The 8,244-nt window shown below is 35.3% G+C and overlaps 1 long non-coding RNA gene across 1 annotated transcript; it reads left to right on the forward strand.

The window, feature by feature from the left end:
* The first annotated feature begins 349 nt into the window (after positions 1-349).
* Positions 350-6,589, forward strand: LOC148780422 (uncharacterized). Its single transcript, XR_016041742.1, has 3 exons — positions 350-568; positions 1,408-1,769; positions 5,559-6,589. It is a non-coding gene; the product is annotated as an uncharacterized LOC148780422 (long non-coding RNA).
* The last annotated feature ends 1,655 nt before the right edge of the window (positions 6,590-8,244 follow it).

The raw sequence follows: 8,244 nt of genomic DNA on the forward strand, positions 1-8,244 counted from the left end.
TGCCGGACCACCCTTTCCAACTGCCGAACCGCACGTTGCAACGGTTGGACTGCCCTTTACATATTGCCAGAGCCATACTACTGGACCGCACTTTGTACCGGAGCCCTACTTCGCGACCACACTTTACACGGTGCCCGAGCCCTTATTTTGGTGGGATAGATGAGAGAAACGTGAGTAAGAAAAAAAAATTAAGGGAGGGTAGTTTAGGAATTTTTTTATTTTTTATTTGGTTGGCGGCATTTGCATAGATCGTATATTTTGGGAAAAAATTGTATATTTTGGAAAAAAATGTGAAAAAAAAAATTAGGTTAAGGTAAGTTATATAGAAAGTGTAGTATTGTCGGTTTTTATGTAATTTTCTTTTTTTTAAAGTGAAAGAGTTGCTTGGGGGTTTGAATTACCGGACAGAGTTTGTTTAGTTGCTTGATGACCGACATTCGAAGTACCAGAGATCTGTATGGGATTTTTTCTCTCTCGATCAGCGTGAGTGGCGCTCTCTCTCACTCTCTGAATAACGGGTCTTCCTCTCTCAGACAAAACAGTAAAAGCTTCTCTCCCTCTGAGACTGGTTCGCTCTTTGCCTCTATATTCCTTCCCCTCCCTCAGCCCATCCGCCCTTTTCTATTTATAAATGGAAAATTTTGGAAGACAATTTTTGAAATTAAGAAGACACTATTATCATGTACGGTTAACCTATTCTTTAGAGAGAGAAAAGAATTGGGGGAAAATGGGGAGAAGAATTCAGGCAATAAAAGTTAGGGAAATCGTATAAAATCCGCAGGGAAAGAAACGGGGCCAATGTAAGAGACACGTGAAATGGTTTTTGAATGGGTTTAGGTGCTTTGAGGCTAAACAAAGGGAAACCTAGGGTTTCTTGTACGCAGGAGAGAGAGAGAGACCCTTTTAGGGAGGCCATTTTTCAGCCGATACCGGTTCTTTCCAGCCACTCTCTTTCCTTTTCCAGCCACTCTCTTTCCCCCAAATCTCAACCATTTTTAGCCGTGGTTTTTTTTGCCAATGGAAACCTTCTTCTTTTCTGTTATCACTCCACATGGGGTTATCACGCCATATAAGAAAAACCCCGTATAGTTGTTCAGTATTTCGAATATTGGATAACTCTTTTATTTTGAAAAAAAAATAGTTCCCCTCATGTCGGTATCTGTATTGCCAAGACACAACTTAGAAAAATAAAAAGTGATGCTCGTAATTTTGGATAAATGAGTTTCCCATTTGGTAATTGACCCATGATGTCCGTACTTTTAATTTAAAAATAAAAAAACAAAATTTGGAACTCAAAAACCTTTGATCCATCCACCCTCCTAGATTAGCTGTGCTGATCCATTCACCCTCCTAGATTGACTTTGCAGGTCCATTTAATACAATGCATATTTTTCTTTTTTCCAATAGATTTTGCCTGCTGCTGGATTGCCTACAGCACACAGGAGTCGAAACAGGGGAAAGCCCTCGACGAATTTCAAGAGGGCCGAAAAACCCTAGAAGAAGGGCTCAAGGGGAAGTTTTTCAGTGGAGAAAATATTGGATTTGTAGACATCATTGTAAATTTTCTAAGCTTGTGGATGGGAGCTATAGGGGAAGCTGCAAATATTGAGTATTATGATGCTGAGAAGACCCCACTTATTCATTCTTGGATTGAAGAGTTTATAAGCGTTGAGGTTGTGAAGGAGAGCCTGCCTTCTCATGATATGTTTATTGCCTTTTTCAAAGGTTGACGTGAGCTTGCTTGCTACCCCAACTTCCACCAAATCAAGGTAAATGGTTTAATTTAATTGTGTTGGTTGAAATTAAAAAATGTATTATGTACAATAAAGATTTGAGCTTTTCTCATAAAAGCAAGAAAAGCTAAATCTATCTTTTCTTGTGTTCAAATAATGTAGGCCCATAGCGATATTTATTTTAGGAAAATTATCTTCATACCACTCATTTTTATGTTTTATATCTTAATAGACCTAAAGTTTCAAAACATACATTAGGTCATAAAAATTCTAAGTTTTATATTTTTTAACTCCCTAGGCTAATTTTATTCTTTTTAAACCTAGTTCTTTTTCCAAAACAAATATAAGAAAAACATATTCATTTCTAAACCCCATCCTTTCTCTTTCTTCACGTGATTTTTCCTTAAATCTTTCTTTTTACCTATTTTCCCACTCGCTCTTCTCCCCTATCCTCCGTTAGAGAGACAAAGATGACGAATTTTAGAGAGAGCGAAATTTGGGGGAATATATCACATAAAGAGAGGAATGGTTCAGAATGAGCAAGTTTTTTTTTATATTTATTAGGGTTAAAAAAAAAAAAAAAAGTGGGTAAGCTAGTTAGGGGGTTAGGAGATATATTTTGAACTTTTGAATCTATTGATATATGAAAATAAAAAATAGAGAGGTTGAGTATATTTTTTCTTTATTTTAAACTTTTTTTTATATTATTAAACTGTAGTGTAGACACTCTGGAGTTGCTTCTTTTATATGCACATTCATTACTAAGGGAGCACCAATGAATAAACATGAGCTTGACTTCCAAATTTATTTTTCAAACCTTATTTGTCTTAATTTTGTACTCTCTCTCTCAACAACAAATCTTATTGCTTACTCTTTCAGCTCAGATTCTTACTCTCCCCCCACAAAACCTACTCTCTCTATCTCTAACAAGTCAGTGGTACCAATATCTTTCTCTCTCTTTCTCCCTCTCTCTATGGCCCTTTATACAAATACAATCTTACAAGCTTTTTTCTCTCTTTCTCCCTTTCTCTATGCCTCTTTATACAAGTACAATCTTACTAGCTTCTTTCTCTACACAACAAATTTTGGTCGTCCCGCTCTCTCTGTTCATACAAATCCATAGTTATGATCATTATTAGTATATTAAATTTCACTAATGCAAATAGGAAATCAATAAAGACCTATCGATTCCTGGTTGAAATAGAGAATTGATTCGATTTTGATGGACTCACACCCCCATTCCGTCAGAAAAGTGGGTGAGTTGTTAGGGAAACAGGCAATTTGGATTGCTTGAGTGACACAAGTTCTCACCTATTTTATATTTCAGTATATTTTTATTTTCATTTTTCAAAGTTAAAATTCCTATGTAGTTTTTTTGGGGATTGATTCTCACAATAGAGGATTGGACATATTATCACTTCTAAATCACTAATTCATCGATCCAGACTAGATTTTCAAAAGACCAGTTCACCCAGCAATTATGATCACCGAGTCATCACCAATTTTAATATTTTTGTTATTTTCATTTTACTATTGTCAAAATTCAAATTATTATGTAATTTTTATTTGGGCCCTAGTCTGACACCAGAGAATTGGTCTGGTTCTTCGATCTGGATCGCCAGTTTTCCAATCCAGACTAGATTTTGGGAAGGTTGGTTTGCCCAGGCAATCTAGTTTTCAAACACTAATTATAACCACAATGGACCTCAGTTGTAAAAGTAATAATTACCGAAGTCTATGATTAAGACTACCATAGAGTAAATAAATAAATAAATAAATAAATAAATAAATAAATAAATAACTTAGAGCAATAGATCACTTTACTCAAACATGGCGAGCAGACTCAAGGAAATGCAAATTAATTAAAAGAATTATCGCAGTTATGGTCAATGTTTAAATATTCAGCTCACGCTCATGACTTAGCCCTTGCTCGAGGCAAATAACTCTGGAGAATTATTTGATTATATCTAAAATTAAGACCATTGTTTTAATAATAAATCAAGTAAAAATAGCAAAACAACTTACTTTTACCTGATTTTTGGTAGACAACATCACAAAAATGCAACTATTAATTTTTGTTAAATTTAAGCTCCCTTTGATCCCCAAAATGGAAATTTGGCTGGCAAATTTGTTTGAAATTGATATACATCCATTCTAGTATTAATCAAGCCTTTACATAAAGACATTTTGTAATCCATTTAAGTTGGACTTTGTTAACCCATAGGCCAATAAACCTGAGCCTTGGAGAGACCAAAGAGAAAAACGTGAGAGATACTAGATCTAGACAAGTTCGAGCTAAACCCTAGCCATTAAACTTGCAACCTTAAACTTAAAACAGATCCAAGATAGCCATTCAATCAAGCCAAGGCTTGGTCAACATTAAAGAGAGACAAAGAGGATCCCAGGTGTAAACATAGCCACCGTGGTCCTGATACGGGCAGGGCTTCGAAGCCTCGGGTTTGCCAGGTCAACTCGCCCGGCCTGGTATTTTTCTCATCATCTTTTCCTTCATTTTTCAATTATTTTGATAGATTTAGGATTTTATCTTTATTTCATTCAATATTTCGTGCTTTTGGATTTGTCATCATCGTTTTCTTTATTTTTTAGTTATTTTATTAGATCTAGGTTTTTATTCATATTTCATTCAATATTTTGTGTTTTTAGATCTATGCTGGCTCTGTCACTGATCTAAGAGTAGATCTACTTATTTTTTAGTAGATTAGACTTCATATCAAAATTTGATTTTCCCTACTCTATATCACTCTTTTAAAAAAAATTAGTTTGTGGTAAGGATCTAAGGGATCTTCCTCTGAAGATCTCTCTGATTTGCATCGTAAACATCTATATTTTATATTTATGCTCAAGTCCACTTTTTAGATATATATATATATATATATATATATATATATATATATATATACATATGAAAGATGCTACAGTATGCCGATTAGTGTACCACTACAATAAATTCTGAACGGCCCATATCAAATTTGATCTGACGCTCACGAATGTCTGATAGTGTTTTATTTTTCATTTTTTATATACAAATCAAACTTTTATGAAATTTGGAGCGTATGTTCATCAAAAATAGGTAAATCTACAAAAAACATAAAAAACATATTTTATATGAAATAAATTGACCAAAATACCCCTATAATTTTTCAGGGGTATTTTGATCAATTTATTTCATGTAAAATGTCTTTTATATTTTTTTTGTAGATTTACCTATTTTTTATGAACATACGCTCCAAATTTCAAAAAATTCTAATTTGTAAAAAAAACATTAAAATTCAAACACTCTTAGACAACCATGACCGTCTGATCGGCCCATATTCAATCTGAGCTGTTGGATGTTTACTGTAGCGGTATGCACATTGGCAAACATGAACTTATATATATATATATATATATATATATATACCAATTTTGCCCAAAATCTACCCTAAGTAACAACGTGTTAGTATTACAGTAAATATGAAAAGATTGCTGAATTATAGGCTACTAACTGTTGAAAAATAGTGATGTAATATAAAAACATAAATAAAATGATTAAGATCGGAAGTACAGAAATATCAAATATGATCCACGACGTATGAGTATAATCGCAAATTTTAAATGTAAAGACAAATTTGAATTGCATAACTTACTGGTTACATATACAGAGACTTGCAAATTTCTTCCACTCAGGAGGATAATAAGAGGGTAAAGAAGATAGATTACAATCACACATATTATATTTTTATCTAAAAGAAGTCATAGAAGTTACCGACTTTGATGATGTACAAATGTCGATGACTTGAATAAAATCTAACCTACTGTCTACAGAATGGTGAAGAAGGTAAGAAGGAGGAAGAGAAGAGATAGTATGAGAAGAGATAGAAGAGATAGTATGAGAAGCTATGCTTGCTTTTCTTCTTGCTTGAAGAGGCTTGGTCTTTCCTTGAATGCAGTCTGCCTTGTCTTCTGGCCGAAGTGGTTATTTATAGGAGACTCCTGATGGGGAATATGTGGTTGGCAACAATTGCTTCGGGGTGAAGGAAATTCATGTGGCTCTTATGAGTTCCTTGAGGAGGAAAGAATCTGAAGATAAGGTTGCTGATGGCGAAGGTGGATACGTGGCGGAAGCAGGAAGGCTCTGGGCGTCGGTGATGGCGACCGGCGAATCTTTAGTATTGTGCGAGTGGTGCTTGTGAGTCATCTTGAGAGGGAAGGAGACAAGTTAGTGGCCTTTTATTTTGTCATATTCGTGAATAGTACGGAAGGGGAATCTTTACTGTGCTTCTGGATGTGACATTAAACGAGTTGCTTCACTCTTTTACTATTGGGAAGGAATCGTGCACTATTTACTGTCTTGTCGTGGTCGGACAAAAGGCATCTTTGCTTATGACTCTGTTGTCGTTTTATGCAGAAGGATAAAATGGAATCTTTGTACTGTAGCAGTCATATCAGTGCTGAAGGAGGGAAACGAACCATCGGGTCGGGCTATTCAGTTGTGGGCCTCTGGCTAAAATCTTCCAATAGGGGATTCCCGGATTGGACTGTTTCTTCTGAAGTTTCTGGCCTGGTTGTATCAGGAGCAAAGACATGGAGTAGTGTTTGCTCTATTTCTTCAAATGTAGCATTAGGATGTGTTTGCTTCAGTTTTTTGAGGTAAGCTGAAAAGGTAGGAAGACTGACTGTATTATTTGACACTCGTTTGAGGGTTTCAGGTTGTGGAGGCATCCTTTTCAAAGGAAGTGTGGTAGGATTAGTTCTAAAAATGTCCCACCATTTGACTTTCACAGTTTTGCCTAATTGAGGAATATATTCATAGTTGTTGGTATTATTTTCAGAAATGGAGTATTCCCATTTAAGAATCCAAGAGATTTGATATATTGCCATAAAGTAGAGATGGTAATCATCTAGGTTGGTGCAAGTATTATATTGAGCAAATTTTGTTTGTAGGTTCTGGAAAGCATCAGGCAATATTTGGGTTTGAGATCCCCATATCAGAAATCAGTGGCGAAACCAACTGGGGAATCTTCCTAAGACAGGAAGTTTGAATTGGAAATACCAGGAATGAGTATTATTTGGATTTTGGTAGGCAAATACTTTATGCCATGCCTCAATATATTCAGAATATTTATAAGATTTTTATGGAAATTCTGGATTTAATAACCTTTTTCCCTGGAGGGGATTACAGCCCCAATCCTCGTAAGAAAGCAATTTTTTGATTTGGAATTTCGAATATGCATTGGTAGTACCTTGGTAGAAGTGAACAATGGATACGGAACGAATTTCCATGAGGATGGCTTCATACCATTCACGGGTTTTAATGCCATAAGATTAATTCATGTGATTTGAAAGGTAGAGGGGAGCTATTTTATATGGGTCGAGTTGAGCATGATCATCAGAAATGATTACCTCTGGTAAAAAAGCAGTATCTATATAAATGGATTTGGCAGAGGTTGAGGTTTGTTTTTGTGGGTATGATGCCGGGGAAAATGCCGGACTTGGAGTGGATGATGGACTTTGTGGAGGAGTCTGTATAAGATATTCTGGTATATTAGTGGATCGAAGGGGTGACATAGGTGTTAGGTTGAGAGAGGAATGGATGGGCATAAGAGGCCCATACCTATTGCTTGGGACTAACTCCATTGGATGTTTTCCTTTGGGATCTGAAGAATGAGGATTCATATTTGTATTGCTATTCTTATTTGAGAAAAAGAGTTGCAAACCGTAGGAGGAAAAACCGTAAGATGAGATGGTATCTTATTTGAGAAAAAGAGTTGCAAACCGTAGGAGGAAAAACCGTAAGATGAGATGGTATTGTCCTTAGGTTCTAGGATATGGTCCCCCCTGCAAAAATTCACGGGTTAAGAAGTCAGGCAGAGAATTAGAAGAACCGTGAAGATGTTCAATAGAAAAGTCAAAAGCAGATAAGATAGCTTGCCATCAGGCAAATATTTGTTTTGATACAAGGTTTTGGACATCCTTTTGCAGAATGTCTTTGGCGGCCTTGCAGTCAGTGCGAATTAAAAAGTGTTGATTGAGAATATCAGTTTGAAATTTACATACGCAATGAATAATAACAAGTAATTCTTTTTTGACAGTAGAATAAATCTTTTGGGTAGGATTCCATGCTTTAGAGGTAAAACGTATTAATTGTTCTTTAGAGGCAATTGATTGTTTTAATATTCCTCCTAACCCTATTTCAGAAGCATCGCATTCAATAATTTTAAAAGCTGTTGGATCAGATAAATTTAAACATGGAAGTTCTTTAGCTTTGAGCTTAAGTTTCTGTACAGCTAAAGTATGAATATTAGTCCATGGTGGAGGATTCTTTTTTAACCGATCATATGAAGGTTTAGCATCTAAAGCCAGATTTTGATAAAAATCACTTATGTAATTAAGACATCCTAAAAATCGTTGTAATTCAGTTTTATCTAAGATTTTATCAGGAAATTTATCAGCAAAAAGTATTGATCGATCAATTGGAATGATTGTTCCCTGATTAATATTATGTCCTAGG

The sequence above is a fragment of the Amborella trichopoda genome, chromosome 9 (genome assembly GCF_054954075.1).
Source record: "Amborella trichopoda isolate Santa Cruz 75 chromosome 9, AtrichopodaSantaCruz75HAP2 v2.0, whole genome shotgun sequence".
NCBI classification, from domain to species: Eukaryota; Viridiplantae; Streptophyta; class Magnoliopsida; order Amborellales; family Amborellaceae; genus Amborella; species Amborella trichopoda.